Source organism: Scatophagus argus, chromosome 4, assembly GCF_020382885.2.
Source record: "Scatophagus argus isolate fScaArg1 chromosome 4, fScaArg1.pri, whole genome shotgun sequence".
NCBI lineage: Eukaryota > Metazoa > Chordata > Actinopteri > Scatophagidae > Scatophagus > Scatophagus argus.
Window position 1 is genome coordinate 3691058 of NC_058496.1, and position 26626 is coordinate 3717683.

General features: G+C 42.7%; 1 long non-coding RNA gene across 1 annotated transcript in view; it reads right to left on the minus strand.

The window, feature by feature from the left end:
- Nucleotides 1-448: 448 nt before the first annotated feature.
- The window catches only part of LOC124058079, a 53706-nt gene continuing 27528 nt past the window's right edge, over nt 449-26626 (minus strand). Inside the window, exon 3 of the long non-coding RNA XR_006843208.1 lies at nt 449-3492. This is a non-coding gene — a long non-coding RNA (uncharacterized LOC124058079). The remainder of the gene's footprint in view (nt 3493-26626) is intronic.

Sequence of the window (26626 nt, forward strand, 5' to 3'; positions counted from 1 at the left end):
GCCTGTTATTAAAATCAATTAATGACGGGGAGGGAGGCCCCTGTAAAAGCTGACTTGTTGGGCTCTAGGGGTCTTTTGCGACACGTTGCTTTTCTGGATCACTTGTGCCATATGGAACCTCCCCTCTCGTGGCACATAACTCACTTTTATGAGGGCTTCATTGGCTAATGATGGAATAGTGCACGAGCACTGAGCATGGGAGTGTTCCTGGGCCCATAACCGTCACTCCCTCTGCTGTCATTGTCTCTGTCACTCTTTGCTGAGACGCTGCTGTTGGCTTCAGCGAGCACATCTCTGACAAGAGGTGAGAGAGAAATGGGTACGAGGGAGCAAAAGGTTTTTTTGTTTTTTTTTTCACAGCACATTTATTGTGTGTTTGGACACAGCATACAGAATGGCAGAAAATAAACAGTGGCTCAAACAGCACGATGTTGTGTAGTATCAAAGCTTAAAAATCAGTTGTGTCTTTTACCTGCCTTTCTTTAATGCCTGTTTTCCACACCTACAGTTGTAGACCACATACATTTCCACAAAAATGTGTCATTCCAACAGACACATTAACAAACACAAACTATCACAAACAGATTGTTTCTGAATCTTGGTCCAGCTTCAGGCCAGACAGGCCCAATTGAGGAGGAGATTGGCTGTTATAGAGGGACATGGTGACTCTGCTTGAGGATGGAGGCACTCCATTTACCAGCGCTGAAGGAACTGTGGACTCATTTCAACAGAGTCTCCCACAGGGAGAAGAAAGAGGAGACAAACTTGTTTGGATCTCTTATGTTGTCACAGGAGAAGCCTCTTCTTTTGTCTGTGGGAAATTGCTCTGTTTACCCTTCTTGTCTGAAGCACAGGGTCTGTTTTTCAGTTTTCCTCTCCAATCAAAGGCTCCCCTTACCACCACTACCATCACCACCATCTGCTGGTCTCAACTTAGCATTGACAGTCACACCTCGGTCACGCAGACGCCGCAAACATGCTCACTGGGCAATTTCCCTGGAATCACTAACAAGAGGATGCCTTCTCCTTAGAGATGAGTTTAGCTGACCCATCAATTACTTTCTCCATGGAATAGCACAACATGATAATAATTATGATAATGACATGACACTGTGATAATGACATGATAAGGAAGTGTAAGATGAATCTGCCCCCTGTGCAGTAAGCACTCATCATGTCAGCAGAGGAGGAACTAGACCTGACAAGAGATGCATTCAGTGCCTGTAGTGTGTCAAGTGCTCGAGTCTGTGTCGGGTGTATGCACTGGTTATCAAAGTGTCATGCATCTTGTATAGTTGACATACTTAAACACCTGGTCAGGTGACTGTAATAAATACATCAACACAAGTCGTCAGGTCTCAGAGCAGTCAAGTTTTTGACATTTGCTTCAAGACCAAAGAGTTACTCTCATAGAGTGTTCGATCTGTAAGTGAATGTTTCTCCTAACAGCACAGGTAGCCTGTACGCAACACTTCCCTCTCTTCATTTTACCTCAGTCCAAGTACCTCAGGGCTGTTTGAGCGATGCTGGTGTTGAAGTGTCAAAGCTTAGCTAGAACACAATATTTCTGCCCAACAGACACCTCCATCAGAGTGATGCCTCCAATCTTAAACCACCAGGAGAGCAACGGAGGGAAAATCGTCCCTCTGCCAACAAGGCTGTCAGAAAGTTCACCACCCAGTAATTCAATATAGCCAACGACTGTCACAGTGATGTCCATGTAATGCCGCCTCCCTTCCCTCTCTATGTGTTTATTGCATGTGCAAATCTCTCCTATGCAAAGCTAAAGCAGTGTAAAGTGGCCGGGATGAGTGAGGTCCAGTTTGGAATTGGTCGTGATGGATAGAGGGGAGAAGCTGTGATTGCAGTCGATAGCTCTATCCGTCTTCCCAAGTGGAGACCTCTAACTTCCCTGAATATTGAAGACAGCGAAGATGATCAATATGAATGAGCACAACTTTAAGATTAAGTCTCGGTTTATTAATCCTCTCGCAGAAACCTTTTGTCACTCTCGCCACCTTTGTGTCTGTCTGCTAAGATTTAGTGCAAAGGTTAAAGAGAATTGTATCTAAGTGCTTATTTTGTTCCACAACTGTTGGAACAAAATAACTGGACTGTTGAATGTGCTGCACCTCCTCCTCTCGGTACAGTATGTGCAGCAGCTCAGCCAGCTCTTAGATGTTGTCCAAATGTAAAGAGAACAGGAATCCCTCTACAGGGAGAGCAGAGAGACTGAAAGGAATCAGAAATCCCTTTACGGGTAACAAATTAACTTAAAAAGCACAGTGGATTTAGAACAACCCAGTGGTTTTATACCGCAGATTCAGATTTTCCTTTGTGCCAGTGCTTATTAAGGTGTACAGAAAGACCAGGCTTTGACACTAGGAATTCCTGAAAGAGCTAAACATTAATTTAAAGACATGGGTGTGAGCTGATCAAACCACAAAAAGACATTTTGTCCCTCTCATTCTGATTGGTAGTCGATGGCACTTAGGTTCAAAATGCTGCTGAATACTTCATCACCCACATGCCAAATACACCATTTTTCATTTCTTGTTAATTCCCTTTCCAAAGCCTCCTTCTATTCCCTCCACCGCTCCTAATCTGGCAGTAAAGGTCAGTTTAGCATAATGACATCATAGAGACGAGCATGGGCAAACCCAGATTACTAAATCTGACTCTAATGTGGTTTTTCAGATGAAACAGCATTAAATGACATTAACGCCATTGCATTCACAGGCAGCTTTAACGGAGATTGCTCAGGACTGGCCCTTCTTTACCCTCTTTGTATTTTTAATGAGGTGACAGAGAGAGGCAAGATTGGAATGGGATGGTCTTACAGCATGCTGAGCTGGGATCAGATACAGTCCGTCTATTTGTGTAATATTCCATCAGCTCTCTTATAGGGCTGGGGTTAACCTCTTCAGTGTGACTGACATTTTTAGAGCACAGGCACCACCGCTGGCAGAACTCAAGGGGACTTTTAGAAAAATATTACAGCTATCATTGGCACGATGGGATCACTTTTTTTTAACGTTTCTTTGAGTTCAGGCCCAGATTAGCATTTACTGCAGGCTTTGGAGATGAACAAACTGGTTCATGGCTATCGCTGTGGTTTTATAAGCTTGTGAATTAGCAGGCCATTTGCTCAAAATCTTTACTAATTCAACATCTTTCTGGGTATTTATGCCCTTAAGCACATGTTGCTGCCTGTACCTCGAAGACGGCACGGAAAACATGCAAAATTCTAAGAACGTATTGCTCCACTGCTGCAGTTTTCATCCTGATTATGAGAATGGAGGATGAGAAATGTGTGGAAAAACAGAAAGACAGAAAGCCTCAAACATAAAGAAGTAGTCTGGGTCTGGTGGATAGTCTTTAACATTCATCTGTTTCTTGGCTGCTTCCAAAGAAAGATGTTTTTCTGCTCCATCTCTGTGGCAACAGCAACTTTCCCAGCACAGGAAGCATGAGCACTGGAGGGAATGTCGACTGGAAAAGAAGAAGAAGAATGACGACACAGGGGTCATGAATTATACAAAGGGTGTTAGAAGCTTTGCTACACTTAACATCATTAAGGCCTGTATTAATTACAGTTATGAAGCATTGTAAATCACATCCGTAGCACTTTTGTCGTTAAGGCTTAACACAGCCCTTTCATAACTGACTCACGGCATGCTGGTTAGGAAACAATACACTAATCAACACAGAACAGCATGTGTATGTGGCACAGTTACCTACAAGATTTCAAGAGTCATCTCAGCTTGGTACATACAAAAGAAACACACTTGTACAATCACTCAGTAAGTCCCGTTTGTTTGTTTGCACTAAATTACATGTATTTAGGAAAATTCCAACTTCACATTTTTATACTGTAAATTCCATCAATTTTAATTTAAGTATTGTATTCAGTTATAATACTTTCTACTGTAAATAAATGTTTTATTTATGTCAGATACAGATGTAAATAAATTACCATAATTTCCGTGTAGAGCGTTTTATTATTGAAAGTTGACCTTTTGCACTTCAGCACATCTCACAATATAAACTTTGCTTGAGTTTGTATTTTATGCACTGAGGCAATGAACCCATTCTGTTTCAGTGCTTGCAGCATTCCCACCAACACATGGAGCTGATCAGGATTACAACCAGATAATGATATCATCAGCACATGGTGGGGGCCCAAATCATATCAACGCAGGGTTACCACCCTGCCTTGTTCTGCTGAGACATGTGATGCACATGTCTGATAGCCATCTGCCAAAAGAAGGAGGTTTACGAGAAATGAGGAACTGTTCTTTCCACAACTACGGCCCCTTTCAAACTCAAGCTATTTATGTCAAAATCTGCAGCCTTATACAGCTTCACTTGATACAAGTTATGCTGCGATTCTTTCACGGGGGTCATTTGTTATTCTCATCATCATCTTTTCTAAACAGTAAAATATGTTTGCTGCATAGCGCAATGGGGGAAGAAAGAAAGCATTGACCACTGAGAATTTTCACTGGCCATGGTGGTTGGGGTCCTGACCAGCGGTGGTCAATGTGGTGTTTAACTGTGGTGGCCAGAGGCCGCGGTCATGAACAGTGTGTGCCCAGGCTTCATTTAGTTCCAAAGACAAGCATTAACATGTGAGCGTTCAGTTGAAGCCTTCCATCTGTGTGAATCAGTCCCTTGGCACGAGTCTAGTAGTACATAAATGACAACAGCAAGGCCCAGAAAGTGTGCAGAACACTCTCAGGTGGAGGACTTTCAGTGTTGACATATACGCTCCCCCTTTTCTTTATCATGGCTCAGTCACTGTGGTCATCACCAAGTCCAATTCTGCCACTTAGGAGCTAATCCTGCGCCACTACACCTCCTACAACTCTCAGTGAGACATCCAGAAGTTACTAAAGGAAAACATGCTGTCACGTGGGTGGTACTCACTTGTTTAAAGTGATAAATGAAGTCCACATTTTTTTTTTTTTTTTTGAGATTCTTGTTTTTGTGGGTTTTGGCAACAGCTTCAATGATCAACTGTGTTTGATGTTTGGCATTGCTTTCACCAGAAATCATCTTGAAGCCACAGTATATTGTCATGCTTTCATGTCACTTTTGTGCCAGCAGCTGCCAAACCCCGAATTTACAGACTTTTACAGTTCTTAAGCAAAATGACTGCAACTCATGAAAAATCTAATGTGAACCTCAGGGTAGATACATGTATGTGTACACTGTGTGCACACTGTATGTGTACATAATATGGTATAAAAATCTTATTCTTGTTATAAATTCAAAAAAAACATACGTACAGTTACTGCCCACAGAGTTAGTAATTGAACTTAAACTTAGAGCTTAACAGCAGGATTAAATAGGAATTCTTGCTGATTGACCATCAAGAAACTGTCAGTTACAAAAAACTTGGCTTGCAACTTTGACCACAGTTTCATGGCCAACAATATAAAAGTGAGAAAAAATGTTCTTTTGTGCACATTTAAAAGTTCTTAGAGGGCACAAAAAACTTTGTCAGCGTGAACTATCAGTTGAAAAATTTGACCAAAGCTAAAAACACATGTAAGGCACATGTACCACCAGTTTCAGAAAGGCTCTTTTGCATGAACGGGCAAAAAATTCCCACAAAAACTCCTGAAAATCTTGTGGAAAATCTTGTGGAAAGCCTTCCCAGAAGAGTGGAAGCTGTTGGAAGCTGTTAGAGCTTCAAAGCTGTCTGTGTGTTTAGAATGAATGATGTCACTGAAGTCCCTGTTGCTGTAATGGTGAGGTGTCCCAATACTTCTGTCTACATAGTGTTGTTAAAATATATCATGTATGTATGGAATCACAGTGAAAATAAATGCATACTCCTCCAGGACCCACTGGGAGACCCACTCATGTAATCTACATGAAGTGGGAGAAAGATGTAGGGTCAAACTGAGACAGAGCAGGGTGACCACTAATTCACATAAAACTTCAGTTAAGGGAAATATTGATCTTGCACAGTTTCACCAGCAAATACTGCTGTAATCCACCATATTCAAATACTTCTCACTCAGTTCTTAGTTTACAATTCAGATGAACTGAACAAGATTAAATCACGGTTAAAGCACAGGATAAAAGAGGATTTACTCAGGTAATTTAGTCTCTTTGATTAAGATAGGTTTGAATCAAATGTTTATTTTAAGATCCTCAAGAGCATAATTAATCTAAATATGAGCCTAAGTTATCAACCCAAAGCACTAATTGGTCTTTGTTGTTCAATCTTGGTTTGCTGTTTGTATTTACACTATGGCATAAGGATTTCTTATCTCACTGAAGCCACTGAGGCATCAACAGGACCGCACCACAGCTGCAAAGCTAATTAATGTGATTTATGCTTGTTTGGTTGCTTGCTAGCTTGCACATTTTTGAGGGGAGCAAAATCATCTGCAAGTCATTGTCTTTCGTAAATAAGAAAAATTGGACTTTTCAGTAAGCCCAGCACTGGCTTACTCTTTTGCCCGGTGGTCTACAGGCACACAAAGCTTGCTGATTCTGCCTCGCACACTTATGTAAGCACTGCTTAAGCCTCTGCAATAAGCCGGAGGGGTTTGAGGAGTTATCACTTTTAATGCAAAACAATAAGCTCCAGACTTCGTGAAATTCCATTTTGGCAAGAATCAAATTTGCGGTTGACTTGGATGATGATAATATTGGTGCTTAAATAACATCTCAAAGAGCAGCAACGGAGAAAGAACTCCACATTCTGTATTTGTAATGAAAAGGTACATGTAACAGCAGTGGTAGAGTGGTTCTACCAGACCTAATACAGAAATGCTATATGCCCCACGAACATTTTAATAGTATTTAATTGTGCCCCAAGCAGTTATTTACCAGGTGGTGACCCTGGATATTTTAGTGGGCCCATAACTGGACAGGAGTCCTAGAACATGCCAGTGAGTTTAGATATTTATTGTACCATTAAACTGTTGTCAGGGGGCTTGCAATTTCTAGTAGCACTTTTGGTTATTTGCATTAGCCAGCAGCAAAAACCATGAAAGTTAGGCAAAATGCTTAAGTGAATGCAGTTTTGCAGTTTCCTCTCTCATTTTTTTATTCACCATCTCCCCCTGGGCTGCACTGTGCAGTGGGTGAGGCGGGGCTATTTAAGGCTATGACACTGCCATTTGGCTTGGGGGTACACATGTGCGCCGGAGGTCCTCATTTTGATTCTAAATCGCCTTGACACCAAAACAAACAAACTCTCCTCACTGCACCAAACAGGCCTGAAAAATTATGGGCACAGGGAGGGATATGCAATTACAGCAGCTAATTTGCGGTCACCAAAGCTAGACCCATTCCCACTGCCCCCAGCCATCCTCCATTTTAAATATTGGGAAGTGTGTGTGTGTGTGTGCATATGTGTGTGCTTGGATGGGGTCTGAGAAGGAACTGTGGGAGAAGTTCCCCCTCACAGCTGTAGGAAGGTCAGGCAGCACCAGGGCGATTAGCTTTGCTCATCACGTACAATTAGGGTTAGCACTCAGCAAGGAGGCATCTGTTGCTAATTGAAGCAGAATAGATATCAAGGAGGCCCGTGCTTTCTCCATGCAGAGAAAAACAAGCTCAACTGGAAGTAAATAGACTTTGGCTTGTGTGAAATTGGAACTGTGAACCACCTGCATATCACACAGGATAATGCTCGCAATCTGTAGCTTTGAGTGCAACTGTTCAGAATTTGTTGGGTATTACACCAACAATAATTGGTCAGGTAATTTTAAAATGAGTGATAAATTGGTTCCAAAGCATTACCAGTACACAAATCTACATATAGAGAGGCAGACAAAGAGACTAGAGTTATTAAGCAAAGATGGGGGATGGGAGGTAGAGACAGCAGACTGAGCGGGAGCGTGTCAGAGCCGAGCCAAAACCGGCCTGTGATGGCAATCTGATGCGACTGAACCATGTGCCCACTGGCCAGCTGACATCAGCCAGCGCCTCTCTGACCAGTCCTCCCGGCCCCTTCATGCCAAGGCCAGATGCAAACAAAGAAAACCAATGCAAGCACACACAGACACACATCCAAACAGATTCTGTGTTCAAAGATAGGATCGTGCAAAACACAAAAGTGTGACAAACAACAGCATTCTGGTGCTGTTTGCTCCTACTGACACATTTCTGCAGCTGGATTTGTTGTGATACAGCAACATCTGAGCAGGAAAATAAGGTGCAGTAACCAGGGTTGGGTAGAGGATGACATCTAATCTGGATTACTTAATCAGATACACAAAGTAAGATAACAATAATCAGACCAGATTACATTTGAAAAAGTGTGTAATTAGAAAGTCCTCCATGTGGCCTTTTATTTAAAAAAAAAAAGAACAAGCAAACACAAGCATCCCTCAGAGCGTATCTGTATTCACATTGAAAATGAGAGTTTTAAAAAGGAAAAAAGAATATCTGTTGAAGAATATCTGTGGATGTGTCCATTTTTATAGTATAAGGGCAAATATTTTCAGTGTCTGATTTGTCTTGTTATCTTGTGTTATCTTTGGAAAAAAGAAAAAAGAAATAAAAGAGTTGTATCCAGGAGCTGTGGCTATCTGTCACTGAAATGACTTTTCTTAAACAAACATGACAACGCATTTACAGAATAAAAGAGAAAAATTCATTCATTCAAATATTCACACCGCAAACAATCACACAGTGTGGATGCTTGACTTTCACCTATTAGCCTCACTTTATTACAAATGAATGTAATTTTTTATTAGCCTATACCAGTATGAACAGACTCCTAAAAAACATGGGAAATCCATAATGATAACTAGATACTTAACCAGAAAATGCTCTCTGACCTCTGCAGAGGAGGTAGTCAGCTCTCAGTACAACACCAACGTTTTAACTAATGAATGAGTCCTCATCTCAACAAAAAGGCCCTTCAGGATCTCAGGAAGCAGACAAAGGTACTAGTTTGAAAAATCAACTGCTCTTGTGTCTAATAGATGAGCTTAGTGATTCTCCTACACCTCTGCAGTTAGCTCCCGTAGTCCGGCCAGCCTGTGGTTTGATGGTGGGTCCACGGAGTAGAGAGGATGGATTTGAATAATCCGATTCTGGAGCACAGGTGGACTAACTGATCTCAGAACAGACTGGTTTTCATGTACTGCTAACTAATGCTAGATGAGTGCATTTTCATGGGGTTGGATGTGGTTCACGGGCTGCTAGCTGTTGCCCATTGATCTAGAGGATGGGTAACACTTGTAGTCAGTTAATGTTGCCTATTTCTGGCATCGATGATTCCATCTGGTTTATTCCAATAGCTCCCCACAAAGTAAATGTCAATATATAAAACACTGTAAATAATAAAGCAGGACGTGAAGTATTAGGTATGTGGAGAGCTTTTTCAAGAAAACCTATTTAAAAGTGTTATCTTTCTATGAACTCTTCTGACATCTCAGCTGCCCCTGAGGCCACAGCAGAGGAAGTGGCATTTAGTTCAGGCGAACGGCACTGAGGAGGACCGCAGAGAGGGGCATTATTTTTCATGGCGGGCAACTTGTGAGTGTTGGAGGTGGTGACGGTGGAAATTGTGAGCAAGAGCAGCCTGGTATAATGTCTGAGTGTTGTGCTGTGCTGTGTGATGATTTTATATGCTCCTTGAAGTACCTGACACAAGCCTTTCACACATACATGCACACACACATGCTGAGATATCCCTGTGGAGCGATGGAGCATAACAGGGTTTATCCTCTTTGACCTTCACAGTTTGAATCCAAAGTAAGGCTTGGCTGCCTGAGCTGGTCTCAGTGTCACGAGGTGTAGCCAAAGCCCCAGTTATCAACGTTGTGGCTCAATGGCTCTTTCTCTGAGTGCAATAAGGCAAAGCGCTGCTGACTCTCAGTGAGGACACTCAGCCTGCACACCTTGGTTTGCCAGCCATGGCGTCAAAACTCGTTGTAGTGCCATTAATCACACGCGAACTCAATCACTGAATGAGTAAGTAGATAAGTACATTTATAGTTGGATTATAGCAGTTGAACTGGGTGGATCTCACCATCTGAGCAGGCACACTCTGTTTGGTCAGAAGATGCATGTTGATGAACATACAGAATTCATCACTGCATGTAGTGATTTAAAGTATGATCTGTATTAATTTGTCTTGTCAAAAGAAAAGTACAGCACTGAATTTACTCAAAGGCATTGCAAGGGCGCTGAATATCAGATAGGAATTGCATTCCTTTATTTTAGGTGCCTTCAACCGATTTTACACATGAAGTTCAGTCTTCTGAGTACATGAAGAGGCAGGGCAGGAGAGATTCTATGGAGTTGTATTAAAGAGAGTATAAATCACGATATATGTGCTTCTGTTGCTTCAGTTTTGACTATCTGTCTCTTGTGAGTCCTCAAAATTTATGTTAGTGTAATTCAAAATTACTGGAGTGCCTCTTTGGTAAAAAGAAATTATTGAAAGAAGCTACAGAATACCACGGCTATTTAGCACCACCATAAGCCAGGTCACACCACACCTTACAAATTATTTCGGTCATGGTCTGTGTTAAGGTGGTGGGTCCCTGGGGGGCAAAGCAATATTTCAGAGTCCTTGGCATAAAAGGTTAGTGCCCTCTGAGATGTCCTTTATTTTTGTGTCTCCAAAGCCAAATCATCCACAAAAGACCATTTCACAAGTTACTGAATCACTGTGATAAATGGATGCTTGTGACCTCTGTTTCCTTATATTGTTAAAGAATGTTCAGACGCCAAGTTGGATGACACGGTGATTTGATTTGTAGCAGAAAGAACTTTTGGGCATGCAAAATAATTCCCCATAATAGCTGTGAGCCTGTATGGAGAAATGGATTTTATTTAGGGATTGTTAATCAGCGAGAGCCGTCTGATTCTGCCTGGTCTACCTACAGTAGCTCTTAAATCCAGCCTTGTAATAACCCTCTCTAATTAGGACTGAGACACACTAACAAGGGACACCACCATCATCATCACTCAGCTGCCTCATCATCATCACCATTCTCATTATCAAGCCTGAGATCAAATTCCAGCCTGGCTCCGGGATAGTGGGACTTCAGTACACCTGATGTATTGTGCGTCATTAGATTGTTGTGATTACTGTGCCATGGGGAGTCAAACAGGATGGAGATTCACTCCTGTAATATTCTATATGGCCTACCAGGGAGGACCCACTTGACATTCTCCACCTAATGACAACAATCTATTGAGGCAAAGCGCTGACACATTCATTTGTTTACTCTCCCTCTTCCCTCATCCTCTTTCTGTCTCACTCGCACATGTGAACAACACACATACTGAAATACTGAAGTCTGTCTCAACAAAACACAAATGCTTGCATCCCTGTGTGCTGTAATCCACGTGGCTCATAGTATCGATCTCTTCTAGATAAAATCAGCCTTAGTGTGCCGTTTTATTTGCCTCAATTCACACTGTAAATGCATGCATCTATAAGAATGGCAGAGGAAATATAAGCTAAGAGTGACACCACAGGCTGATAACCAGGCCTATCCATGCAACCTCTGCCTGCCCAAACATCTCGCTCAGGCTCTGCACTGCGAGGCGACTGCTGCTAAAAAGGCAGCTGCCTGATGATGTGTGACTTCATCCTTTCTGCTTGATTCCTCCACTTGTGCTGAGAGAACAATTAATGAAACAGGCCCACAGAGAGGCGCCTTGATTAGGCAGCAAGAGCAAGAAGCCGCAGGGAGCTGCTTACAGGGAGAAGCTTTCCATGCTGGAGTCTTTACCAGACCATACATACGCTCACTGACGTGTATGTGATGCCACAAACATATAGCAGCGTTCTTGGTTCATTGCACTGCTCCATACACAGACACACACACACACCACTCTGTTTCCAGCAGGGGTACCAGACCTTCCAGCACAGCTGGTGTATCCCAATGTTGACTCTTCAGTTGGGGAGAACTGCCACAGGGATTTACCATATCACTGTAGGCAGTGCAGAGATTGGTCGGGTATGAGTCGATCAAGCTTTATCTCTCCCCAAGGTACCTACGCAAATCTCAGCAATAAATAACCTGTTCTTAATTCTGATTTCTTAATGCAACTTCTGCAGAGAAGATTAATCAGTTTGAGCGAGGCCCCCAGATAGCTTGTTCACGTGGAGTTTGTGCCCTCACTGCTTTACTGCTTTAAAGAACTGATTGCATTATTTTATTTCCTTTCAAAGAAGGACTCAACACCTTCCAGCTCTGGCATGTACATACTCTTACATAGTCACGCAGACAGCGGCACTCACACAAATACACACACAAACACTCATGGCACTTCTTTCCAAGCCCTCCCAACATCTGCTTGTTCTTCCTCTGATTAAAAAAATCCTCTGCGTTTCATTATCGCTGATTTGCATAGTAATAGCGTGCATATTAAGCAGCTACTTCAGAGGGTGGGCGGTCTAATGAATGCCGCAGTCTCCTCTGTTTTAACTCAATTTTTCCTCATCCATATTCAGTCATGTGCCCCCTCCCAGCTCCCTCACGACCCCCCTGCCCTCAGGGACGGCAATTCTGTTTCCGCTGAAATGCTTCCTCCAGCCTCTCCCCAAATCCCAGAACCCTCTCCATTAATCCAATTAATTAGAGCCATTGATATGCAGCCCGCTTAGACCAGGCAGCTGTTTGCCTGCCAATTGCCTTTCTATGAGGATTTTGGGGGGGGGCAGGTTATGGGGAGTCCTCTCACCCAGTGCACATACAGCAACACTTTGCACTCAACGTCGAGAAAGTCGCCACCCACAATGATCCCACAGAGTTACTGCCGTCCTGAAAGCCACTGAGAAGCATCTCATGGTTGAGATAACTCCTGATAAGTGGAACTCATAAAGCTTGTTCTGTCGTATCTCTAAAAAGCACATATCAGGTAATCTTTCACTTTCACACAATCATTAGAGCATTGAAATATTTGGCAGTTTGCCACAGTTTTGAGTTACTGAGTCTGGATGGAAAACTGGCCAGCATTAAGATGAGTAAAGCAAGATGCATGCAAATTCTGTTGTCACATGGACTTCGGGATAGATCAGTAGTAACTAAAGTTCAAATCGATTTAGTTTCATTCACACTTATACTGTTTATTACCCTTGAGCTTAAGTTCCTCTGTGGGGAAACAAAAATGAAGGCAAAATAGATGAGCAACGGAAACACTCATACCCTTTATTCAATCAGCCACTGCATATTCCTCTGCGGTTCCAGAAAAAGGAACTAAATATACATCAATGGATGATAATTCTTCCAATAAAATACCCAAAATAGAAATTCTGGAGAGAGATGTCCCTTGGTGCCCCGAGTAAGAGGTGTGCTCTCAGAATTACCATACAGAAATGAACAGCAGCGACAGTGTCTAATGTTTTGTGACACAGCATGAATGTGCACACCCTGGCCCAATGCAGAGCTGAAGCCGCTCATCGGAGATATTAAATTAAGAAGTGCTGGAGTAGAAGGGTAATTCACTTTTCTGCTTCACTGGCTATCATTGCCTAGCAAAAGAACGCTGGTGGTAAACTATCCCAATCTCGCCTTCACTCTCTCTCTCTCTCTTTTGAATCACCTCTCTCTTTTTTCAGTCTTCTGTTCCTTCTTCTATCACCCAGATGTCCTTTTGTGATCATACATATTTTCAGTACATAATCCTGTTGAGTAGGGACAATACTTTAAAGTGCAGTGTATTATTCCCAAAATAACACACTACTGTTGCAAAAATCACAGTGCTGGTTTGTTTGGAAAGAACTTAGCCTGTGTGGACTCTTGCATTCAGATGGATCACTAAAATGATTCTTGGACATATTTTGTGATGAAGTATTAAAACACAGATGTTCTGTATTCTCTAACCTGTCTCGTCTCCTGTGTGTCCACCTCTGAGAGCCTGCGTCCAACCCCAACCAACAATTTACAGCCGAACAGTCACAGCGCTAATGCTAAATAAATGGTTAAATATATGACAGTTTGAACATTAATATAGCAGCAAACAACACTCTATGCAAAGATTTACAGTAGTACTGGCATCCTGATCAGAGGATGAAGTCACACTCTGTGTGTCTTAATCTAAGCTGCTGTTCTTTGTTTTGGTAGCTGGTCCAGCTGTCCCTGCCTGCCCTCCCTGCATCTGTTTCCACCATGGCAGCCAGATCACAATGTTTTTCATATTACTGCTAATCAATACAACAAAATTGTGTTGCTGAAAACATTTGAGGCAAAAAAATGGGCAGTGAAGTGTCAGAATCTTAATCCATACTCATAGTACTGTCTAGTCAGAGTACATCCTAATCATAGTATAGTTTGATCAGTTTACTGAGCAGTTTGTGTATCTTCTTCCACTTTATTGACTAAATGAAGCACATTTGTTTTGGTCTGAGTAGCTGATGCACCCGTGGTTGTAAATGTCATATCTCTGACCATTTTAAAATTCTCTCCTTGTACAGCAACTGTCCATGGAATAAGGTTAATGTCAGGGAGAGGTTATAGTTAGAGTTTATTTAAAAGGGAATATTAATTGCAGGACTGTAACAAGATGCTCCTCTAGACTCTTGCACAAATTCAAACATGCTACACACTACACACTCCTGAAAGTAGCGTTTAGATGTAAAACATGATGTACATGATTTTCCAATATGGATGTAATTCCTCTGGATATTAGGCCAGACGAGAAATGGGAAATTGTAAAAGGAAAAAATATTCTAGACGCTTGACCTGCAGCACCAAAGTGGACAGCAGAAGACACCTTGGGAACGTGCATGTAAAATAATGTAGAGTATGTGGCTTTCCAGAAATCCAACTAAATAATTAAATGCAACATAATGCTGACACAATACAGCACAGCATGACTGTGGGTTCGTGAAAACAGTTGTCCGTCTCATCTATGATGGATACCTCCCTGTAGGATTAGTAAATGGTGAGTTGAGAGAGCAGCCCTTCCTGATGGACTGGCACCAAAGCCCAATGCTTAATACTGATGTTTCCAATTGAGAAAAACTTTTCTGCTTTTTCAGTTATTTTGTAGTTACACTGAATGTGTTTTGACATGACACATTTCCATTTCTGTTTAGCCAGCACTTCAAGAAAATACCCCAAACAGCAACATGGACACAGAAACATAAGCGTTGTTGCTGATCTCCAAAGAACGTTCAAGAGAATTTAGATAATTTGTAAGAAAGATTGCTGCATTTTCCATCTCTAAAACTACAGTGTGGGCTTCAACATGATAGACTTGCAAATACTTTTTCACTTCGATGCCTGATGGTCATGACACTTCAGAAAAGTCTGGCGACTTTAAAAAGAAGTAAAGTGAATTTAACGTCCATTGACTTCCTTTCTCTGAACACTGTGGCACTACATGGTCCTATGTGAAATCTCCACCCATACGCATGCAAGAAAAACTATTTGCTGGAGCAATCAGCCAGATGTGTGAACAGCCTGTTCTCCCACAAGATTTAAACTTTTCCTTTCGAGTTCATGTATCGCTCTGTTAGTGCGGTAGTGAAGCAGGGCTGAAACCAAAGACAAATCAAGACCAGCTTTGAAACAGGCTGCATAATGCAGTGGAGGTGAAATCAGATGAGAGAAAGGACGATTTGTTTACCCTTGATGAAGTGTTGATGTTGGAGGTCTTTGTTTCAGGAATATACAAATCAGTCTGTTTAAGATGTTTTGGTACCTCACTTTAGGGACTGACAAGAAAACGTTGGCTTGAACGTGAACACGTCTGGGAATGTGTAAAAGGGCATTTCTTTGTTTCATTTATAGAGTCAGTCTCTTATATTTTCCACCCTTTCAGCTGCTTTTCTCAGTGTGCACGCATGCACAAAGTGAATGTCAACTCAGCATTGATTACAGTACAATTAAGGTAATGGTTATATTGAATAATATAACTTGCATTGAATATTCATGGAAGTGATGATTAACATATTCTCAATTTCTCTTTGTAATGGTATGACCTCCAGCAGGATGGAGACATTTCCTGAAAAGTAAATAATGAGTGTGGAGTGAGAGGAAAACGGAAGAAATTAGTTTACTCCTTCTTTCACTCCCTTTATAAAGCTGTGTGTGTTCAGCTTTACAAAGATGTTGTTCCAGCACTAACAGCTGCAAAAGGCCCACAAACTGAACTGGACCAATCCAGAACCTCTCAGGACTCACTGCAAAGAGATGAAGAGAAGGAGACGAGAGAGAGAGAGAGGAGGTGTCTATTTATCTAGGTAAGGAAGTGCCTCTCTTCATCCCCTCCCACCCCTCCTCATGTCTTCTGAGGCAGAGAGCTGTGACTGAAACACATCGCTGCACCTCGCTCGGGATGAGCTCCAAATAAATGGGGGGGAATGGGGGCACAGGAGGAGTGCTGGAGAGAGACAGAGAGAGAGATAGATAGAGAGAGAGAGGCGAATGGAGGCTGAAGGGGAGAGCTCCTTAAAAAGGCTTGTCAAAATAATGAAAACAAATGGCGACGGAGTCTCCTGAGATGGAGAGGAGAACTTCATTTGTGAGGTGTCTTCGGCGGGATTCTGCTACACCGCACAAAGTCGTCGGTCTGGAGACCGAGGGGAGCCTGCGCCGTGCACGGCTGAGGGAAACTGAGGAGAAGAAAAATGAGAGCACTCATTGTAATAATTGTTCAGGGTCAATTATTCCCACGTTGGAGCAAATCATGCTAATGCATGTTAGCATGCGGCTGGGAAGGGAGCAGCTGAATGTAGCATTGCCATGGATATGAGCCCCAGTGATGTCTGTGCAAAAAGCAACAGTGTGATTTAATTCATCCAGTTTAACTTAAAAGGGATTCAAGTACGGATGTGATGCGATGATAAGATGTGAAATGATAAGAATTTTAGAACAGAGGCTTCGACTGGCTGTCAGAGTGCAGTAGAGTTACTCAAACACTGGCATCCAAGAAGAATCTCACTTAACTCAACTATCATTTGAGTTTAGACAGAGGCAGATATTTTTTGTCGGATGCAAAATTAAATTTCGAGAAATATTTATCCAGCATCTCGTTCCAGCTTCCCGTCTACTTGGCTTATTGGAGGTCTAGTAGTACTCAGAATAAAGTCAGGTCAGTTGATACTTTTCTTTTCAGTGATACCCCACTTTCCTGCACTTCTCTTCAATTCCTCACTTTATCTCTCTTTCATCCACCCTCCCTTTCTCTCTGGCACCTAACATCTTCTTTTGCTTATCACCGCCTTCCTTCTTCACCCTCCCTCCTCCCCCCGACTTTGACTTCATCTTTCAAGTGCGCAGCAGCATCTTCCCTCTCCATCCTCTTCACAACGCTGTCCACCGTCTGCATTCCTGTCACGTGCCCACCAAAGGTTATATGGCCCACTTTCTTATCAGCTGCATTGTGGGATATCTCGGCTCTCAGGCCTGTCTTCTGAAGAGCTATCTGTACCCCCCTCCTCCCTCTGTTGACTGCTGGGAGGACAACCTTTGTCGACCTTGTTTTTTTTTTTTCTTTTTGCCTTTAACAGAATAAAAATGAAAGAGAGAACGAATGCAACGCAGAGAGTGGGAGGAAAAGAAAAGGGGGTGAAGGTAAAAAAAAAGAAAAAAAAGCATAAGTCCCCTGAGAGAATGTGTGATGAGATTGGTCCAGAGTTAGCCTTGTAAGAAAAGCGCCGTTGGCCTCCTCTCTCTACAAGTACAGTAGACATTGAATCAATATTGGCCACCAGCCCCCCCCACCAGCCCCCCCTCGCAGAACCATTCTGCCTCTGCGCGTGCCGTCCACCTGTCTACCCGTCTGGGAGGGGGGGCTGCTGGTGGGGGTAGGAGGAGGTGTATGGATGTTTGACAGAGCCGTCATGTACAAATTCATTTTGGATCCAGCCAGACTTCTGCTCTAATAGGCGCACATGCTCAAGGTCACGCCGATACAGAGATGCCTGGGCAGCACTGAGAGCTTCCAAACAAGACAAACGTCCAGAAGGACACACTTTAGGAGGATTCTTGTCTATGAATATTATGTAATGTTAATTTTCACCCTGAAATGCATGGGTCTTTTGAGAGCACATATTGAGCTTTAAAGGAACATAACAAAGGTTGAAAAAAAATTTGGATCACAGCCCGTTGTGTTTTCACAGCGTGTTGTTCACTCCTCATTCGTATATAAGGACAACAATGGAAGAAAAATATAATATTGTTATACTGTGGAGGTTTCACAGCTGAGATTATGACTACAAAGTTAAAATATGAATTTAGAAGAGAGCGGCAATGAATTTTATGGATATTTATGAAAACAAGAAACGAAGCAAGTATCATGTTGGTAAATTTCAATTTAAAATTTATACTGTGACCCTGACATCAGCAGGGACTTTAAATAAATAGAAATGAATTTGGAGTTGGTCTAAATTAGGGTTGAGGTCAGGACTCTGTGTGGGCCAGTCAAGTTCTTCCACACCAAACTCATCCAACCATGTCTTTATGGAGCTTTGCTTTGTGCACTGGGGCACAGTCATGCTGGAATAGAAAAGGGCCTTCAACAAACTGTTGCCACAAAGTTGGAAGCATAGCATTGTCCAAAATGTCTTGGTATGCTGAAGCATTAAGATTTCCCTTCACTGGAAGTCAGAGGCCGAGCCCAAACCCTGAAAAACAAAGATAAAGAGGTGTGTCTGGATATTTTTGTCTTTATAGTGTATGTGTTTGATACTTCAGGTATTTCTAAAGTTTGTGAGATATCTTACATTTTTTAAGTTGTATATGACCCAGCATAACTGTTGTGTATTCCTGACTGTTGGAAAAAAAACACAACAACAACTGGGCTCTCACTCAGATAACAGACTCTTCCCACCTACTCCATCCTCTATTTATACTGCTGAGAAGCATTTCACACGGTGGCCTGAATAATCTCTTACTTGACTGCCATACATTATTTCCTGGGGCTTCGATACAATGATGCCCACACTGTGCAACAGAGGAATAATGACAGCTTAGGCACAGATAACAGCAGCAGGTAACAAACAGAATTATCCGTACATGGCAGGCCAGCTGTGGATATAGAACCAACACGCAGCCTGCAGCTGTGGAGGTGAAGTGATTCGTATTAAATTCATGTGACATGTCACTCGACGTAGGTGTTTTGTTGCGTGAGTGTTTTACGGCACGAATTATACATTATATTGAAATAAAGAAATACTTATGTTTTAAAACAGGTCTATTGCTCCATAATTGCTTTCAGACTTACTTCTACAATGACGGAAGAGCAAAACAAACTCTCACATGTATGTGGTGATTCAGCACAAATACTTCAGCACACGAATCAACTTCAGTGTTTGACAAACCTCAAAACTCAGGTTCATTTGTTCAGATATCTAATTAGATGCTCAACGGGTAAACAACGTTAGTTAAACTCTCACCAAATCATGATGGATGGAGCTGCACAGCCTCGTGATAAGAACAGCATTTGAAATTTGGAAGGAAGCCTCTTATGCCCGATCACCTTGGTGCTGGTCAGAGAGCTTTTTCAAGTAAGTCCATTGCAACTTCGGTGGCTTTGTAAATAAAACATGAGGGTGCTTGTGCATGCTGCCTTGAATAAACATCTCCTTGAGTTTAAAAAAATGTCACAGCAAATAAACATGTCATGTCTCAACACACTAAAATGTTTAAAAAAGTGTTTATGCGGCCCGAGCTCAGACACACTGTTTTTCACTGCATTCGTGGCATTAGCGTGATCTATTATGGAAGAAGTCACACGTTCCCTCATAGCCCCATCTGACTGACCCACCTGGAACTAACCAGTGTGGAGCTGCGACTTCAGTCTCCGGACTGGATCTGCTCTGTTCCTTTTCTATCTTAACTGGGTTATCCATTCAGTTACACGCAGGAGGAGAGTGGGGTTAAGAGGGGCGATGGGGGAGCACTTAGCGAGTGAAGGCCATGGTGGCAGTGCTGGAGTGTTATTTAATGAAGTGGAGGATCAGGATGCACAACGTGGAGCACACAGGGTGGTGTAGGTGGTGCTACAGGAGTTAAGAGCCTGTGTTTGTGTGTGTTTGTGGGTGGGGGTGTTGGTGGCGGAGATGACAGCAGGTTGCGTTGTATGTTCCACGGGGTGAGGAGAAGGAGGGGAGGAGGCTGATGGTGCAGTGAGCCTGGGGGGGCTAATAAGATCACTTTTTATTGGCCCACAACCCCAGAGGAGTGTTTGTTTGTCTGCGTGCATGATGGAGGGGATAAAAAGTTAATGCATAGGCGCTGTGGAGCAGGAGAGTGGGCTGGTCACTGCTGCCCCCTGCAGGGCAAGCTCCATTTGTGTGTGTGTGTGTGTGTGCGTGTGTGGGAGATTTGCATTTGCATTGTTGCTCTTGTTTCCACGTCTCCTGACAGGCAATTCTCACAATATAAGCTGCCTTATATGTCGATTGAGTGGAACTACAGAGCAATATGATTTGCAAAAATGACACACACACACACACACAATTAAGTGCATCTGACTATGTAGTCCTGAATCAGTCAGACCGTGCATTTCCTCTTTTGGCTCTCCTGTATTACATCTCTGATTGAACATTGCCACAAGGAAGCAATCTGCTTTCATGTCTCCACCTCATACTGTGAATTAATGTTATTATAGTTTAATTTACATTATTGATCAGCAGTGACTAAAGTTTTAATTCTACCAACTGCACGGCCGAAGGCGCTCGTTTGTGAATGAGTTTGTGAAGTGCTTGCTTTTTTTTTTTTTTTTTGTGCTGAGTGTGTGTGAAAGAGAAAGAGATTTGAAAGAGATTTTTTTCTGAGAGAGCTTCTTGTCACGTCAAAGTTCTGCTTCTGTGCACGTGAAGAGATGGAGCGAGGTATCAGGGTTGGGTAGTAAAAATAGGGAGTGGATTGAGGAGGAGGGAAGTGGGGGTGTAAATTCAAGACGGGGAGAACTGGGTGAGGAGAATATCAATCGGGCATGCGGCGTTAGAGGCAGCCTGCCACGGTCCGCTCCAGGAGAAAGATTAGAGAGGGGATCAGTGTCATCAGCAGCAGGAGAGTAATGGTGCGGGCCAGGTTCAAGGCTGGAGCCAAGAACGCATCGGCATCGCAGCCACCCCCATCCCATCACCCTCATGCCGACACCCCCTACATGAAATAGAGGTTAACCGCCAATCCAGACTTTTCCCCCCTCTTTTACAGAGTGTGAAAACTACCGCTGGGAGTCTCAGGACAATTTTTATATAGGATTAGAAAACAAAAATCAATATTTAATTATCTTTGAGCTTTTTGTGTCACTGCATCTTTAGGTCAGTAAGTGTTCAGGAGCCAGGGTCGCCCCGGCACTGTAAGTGAAGGAGTCGTTAAAGAGCCAGCACCTCTCTGTATTTGATTTTATTTTATTTTTTTTGCAGAGCTTTCATTGCACAAGGTTAAAGTTTGATGAAGGTGCTGTTGCCTTGTATGGGGATGATTCTGAGTGTTCAAATCTCTGAAATGAGTAGGTGTTTAAAAAAATGATGCAGTTATTGATTGTCCAAAGAGTAGTTTAACATTATCTTCTTTTCTTTACATTACATTGGGACAAGGATGAAACTTCATGCTTTGACATATTCTTAGAAGGACCACTCACCACAAAACCAAAAATACATAAACAGATGTCTGCTTTCTCTCAGATATTATGAAACTATTTGGCACTTTGTTTGTGGTGCACAAAGCGCCAATAAAATACATTTGATATATTTAACAGCAATGTTTCTGTCCAGAAACCATGACTTGGTTCCTCAAGATAAATTATGCCGAGGACACCATTAATGCCTGCACCCTGCCTGTCAAAAACATGAGTGTACAGTGTTAAAAAAACAAAAAAAGTTGTGCATAACAGTTAAGGGGATCATGATTTCTGGAAAAAGACGCTCCTGTGCTTTTTTTTTTTTGGCACTTGGAGCACCACAAGCTCCATCTACTTCCATTATGTTTGAGAGGAGGCAGACATGTCTACACACAGCACTGCGGCCAGGCTGCGTCCATCCCAGTACATAAAACACTGGCTGTTTACGTGGCTCTCAGACGTTGTATTGGATTAAGGTGGCTCTTTAGCTTTTTTTTTTGTCCCTGTGGCAGTGGCCGATGAGCCTGTGGAGTGGATGTGACGGCCGCTTAAGCGGTGACAAGCAGAAGGTCAGTGTCGCTGATGAAGGAGTGAGGCCAGCTGGCCCTCTGATGTAGCCATCCTTTTAAGCACTGGGAGAATCTATCCTGCTTAAAGCAGACACCCAGACAGACATGGCCGAGGAAGTCAGTAAGGAAGAGAGAGAGAGAGAGAGAGAGAGAGAGAGAGAGAGAGAGAGAGAGAGCAGGAGAAAGAAGAGACAAAAGGAAGTGGGCAAGGTAAAAGGAGGGGCAGAGACAGAGAGCTTAAGTGTCCTCACTCTGATCAGTACCTCTGGAGCAGGCAAAATGTTCCCTGGTCCCCTGGGCCATTTATTAAAGTGATGAAGAGCAGAGAGGCCCACTATGAATCAGACTCCCCTGTCCGCTGTGTGCTGCATAGGGGTACTCATGGCCAGATACTCTCCTCACCTGATTTCAGTGATGCTTTTGTGGCTTTCAGGAGGAGCCGGGATTGTCGCGGGACAGTGGGAGTGTGCCAGGTGAAAGGAAAGGAGAGGAGGCCTCTCTCTCTGTGGATACACATTAGCCCAGCTGTGCATATTAGATTAGATTGGATGAGATTAGATGAAACTTTAATGATCCCTGTGGAGATATAGAGTAATTACAGGGAAATGTGACTACTGAAACAAACAGAATAAACATCATTTCAAAATAATTAAAAAACTAAACAAAACAAAATGAATCTGCTGAAAATAATGGAGCAACAGTTTGATAAATTCAGATGCATGTGCTGCTACTGGCCTGCCAATGTGACAAGAGACAAAGTCCTTGCAACATCCAGGGCTTTAATCAGCCAAAATTATTGACCCCTTAGCCAGCTTCCTGTCCTCTTTATTCTCATCTCTTCACCGTGTCTCCATACGAGTGCTAGCGAGGCTGCTCTGCACGGTGCTGAGCCAAGCTGGGCTTCACCATGCCACCGTATGCCTCATTTCCCTTTATGAGAATGAGGGAAGTCCCGTACGCTGATTATCCTTTATATAGCCAGTTGTAATCACAGGCCAGTGGAAAGTAGAAGGGCTGTGTTGGGACAGAGCCTGGTACAGCATCACTGAATTATAAAAGACAAACTCATCTGCATGTTTGGAGAGTGAGAATGAACAGGAAGAGTGAGGATAGGGAGAAATTAACAATTTTGATTTTGATTTTTCATGGTGGTGTGGTTTAGTGATGTGGGATTTATACTTCTAATTATCAGGTTTCTTCTTCTTCGTGGCTGTAAAAAGGATTAACAGTCGTGAGGGCTGAAGATACAGGCGCAGATACCTGCTAACACCCAGCACAGATCAGCACCACAGCCTTTTCCAGTGAAGTTCTGAAGGTGTTATCGTCGAACAAATGAGTGAGCTGTCAGAATATTTCCTCCCCCTAACCCCCTCTCTGTCTTTCACCTCCCCCCATAAACCCCCACCAGCACCACCACCTCTCTCCCTGTCTCAGACACCTTCCCTCAGCGTAATACACACCAGCAAGCAATCGATACGTACTCAGTTGAGAGCCAGGAGGAATTGTGGCAGTGCAGGCACCATGCATTACAGGGTGGCCAAGGCCAATAAGCTGTGGCGGGGAGAAGGAGAAGGACGAAAAGGGAGCTACAGCTAAATAACAGCTTCGGCACGCAGGCTTCTCCAGATGATTGGAACATCTTTTCTTTACCACGCATTAAGCCTTTATTTTTCACAAGCAGTGACGTTTATTCAAATTTGGATAGATGCTGTCATGTTGATCGAACCGACATCAATTTAGGGGCGATCTGATCCTTTTTAAAATACTCTCTCTCGCCACCCACATTATTATGCTTATTATTGTAGCGAATGTGATGAAATGTGCAGAGCACCACGGCAAGAGACATGCCACTATGTTTCCATAGCAACATATCACACTGCCACCGCTGCATCATACACTCAAATGACAGACACAACCTATTAGGCCCTCTGAGATATATGAATGCTGTCTGTTTGCATGAGAGTGAGAGTGTTAGTGTGTCAGTGCTCACCCCCACGAGTATGCACATGTCTTGACTTCACATATTGATGCCAACAAAAACTCGAGCTGGAATTTAACAAGGGAATACCACGTAAAGTCTTTATGTGTTGAACATCTAATTCATCTTGATGGGATTTATTAGAAAAATGCTGCAGAAAGTCATAGTAAATCCCGGTTTACGTGATAATTACTTTATTTTGTATGTGTTTATTTTATTTGGGTACAGTTTCCTATAAACTGTGTAGAACTGACGTATATAAAACTAAAATGGGGTGGAGGTGGAGCACGGTCACAGGATGCTTTGTATGTTGATGCTGATGAATATGCAAATTCAAAATTGCATCCCAAAGATGGATGAAATAACCAGGTACAAGATGCAATAAAACTACACCACAAAGACAAAAGTATCCAGACACACCTCTTTATGGGGCTGTTTTTCAGGGTTTGGGCTCACCTCCTGACTTCCAGTGAAGAGGAATCTTAATGCTTCAGCATACCAAGACATTTTGGACAATGCTATGCTTCCAGCTTTGTGGCAACTGTTTGTTGAAGGCCCTTTTCTATTCCAGCATGACTGTGCCCCAGTGCACAAAGCAAAGCTCCATAAAGACATGGTTGGATGAGTTTGGTGTGGAAGAACTTGACTGGCCCATACAGAGTCCTGACCTCAACCCCATCCAACACCTTTGGGATGAACTGGAACGGAGATTGTGAGCCAGGCCTTTTGGTCCAACATCAGTGTGTGACCTCACAAATGCTCTGCTGCATGAATGGGCTCAAATTCCCACAGAAACTCCAAAATCTTGTGAAAAGCCGAAGCTGACTAAAGCTGTTGCAAGTCCCTGTTGGTGTGTTGTCAAGTACTCCAATACTTTTGTCCATATAGTGTTTCACGTAGTATCAGAGAGAGGTATTGTTGAACATTTTGAGCTTTTTGCATCAAAATAATACCATTATATCGTGGTATTTTAACTACAACTTTTGAGCAGTAAAAAAACTGCAATAACAAGTACTCTCAGAGTACTCTGAGAATCCCATGGAGTGCACCCATAATAAATGGCACAGATCAAAGGAGACAAACTTTTCCATCAATGTAAAGCATCTTTAAATAACCTAATACTAACCTTTATGGTCTACACACAGTTACCCATCAGAAACATATCAATGCAGACATTCAGCCACGGTAAGAGAAAGGAGAAACAGCTATGACAAGGTATTCACAGAATAAAAATATGTTTGCACACCTAATTCAAATTAATTGATCTGTGGAAATAAACAAACATATTTTGTATACTGAGAGGAAGTGTGACACTGTTTTATTCAGACTATTCAACAGCTGTTTTCTAATCATAAATTTATAACGAGCATTCTGTGTACTGTGTTAGCTTGTGTTTGTTCTGTGTCTGATTGTTGGTTAAAGCACTTCGCCATTTAAGCCTCCTGCTGGCTGAAAGATCCCCCGAAGTTACTGAAGGAAAAAGGCCTCCAGAATCATCAGTCCTTGTGATTACAATCAGTGGCATCCAGACGACAGCGTTTGGAAAGAATTAGATGCAAAACACCTGTCATTTTACCTCAGGAACCCAGAAAAAAACAAGAAAAATAAAACTTCTGAAAGAGTTGAAAAAAGTCGTCAGAATCATTTTTATTTTCCATATCTTGACTTTCTGATTGTATTTCATCTCTGTGAATGACACAGGTGCTGGACAGACTGAATCTTTACATCATAAAAGTGTAGTTCTGTCATTTTAGACCCACACAGTCCTGTACTGGCAGGAATTTATGGCACCAGCAGTGAAGCTCCAGCCTACACACACTTCATAATGTCCTAATCACCAGCACACATGGTCCAGTGACCCAAACGTCTTGTAAACGGGTGAGTGTTATTCACCAGAGGAGTCCAGTCTCTTATCCAGGCTGGACCACAGCATTTGGAGCAGGCAGTGCGACCCACACCCAGTCTGAGCCTTGGGCAGACCACCATGATCTCGGCTTGTCTGTGAAGTCCGAGAGACTGTTAGCTATCAAAGTCTTGTGAGTGACCACCTCCATGCAGCCTGGGGACATGTGTGAAGCACCCACACTTACAGATTCGCTCACACACACACACACACACACCCTTCTCAACAGGATGGGGAGCAAGCATCAGAGTTTCTCCCACTGAAGATAATGTTCTTGGATAAGAATTATAATGAGTTTCCATTTGTCCGTGCTTTGCTTTTATTCACTTTGTCTATTGCTTTTCTATTTATCTCCACTCTCTTGTCTGTCTGCTGCTGGTGTCCCTGTCTTGGCTAAACGTGTTCTTTGCATCCAATTTATCCGCCCCTATTCCTCCTCCTCCTCACCACCGTCTCTCTCTCCCCTCATCTGTCCTCGCCCCTTCTTCCTTCATAGATTGACTCTTTCCAATTACATGAGCAGTTTCTTCAATCACACTGTAACAAATTACCTGACAAATTAAAAAAAACACCAGTGATATTTCTGGGCTTTAGCATGGACTATTCTTACCCTTAATGAAATTTGCTAAGCCATACATCAGGGGTCTGTTGTCAGCC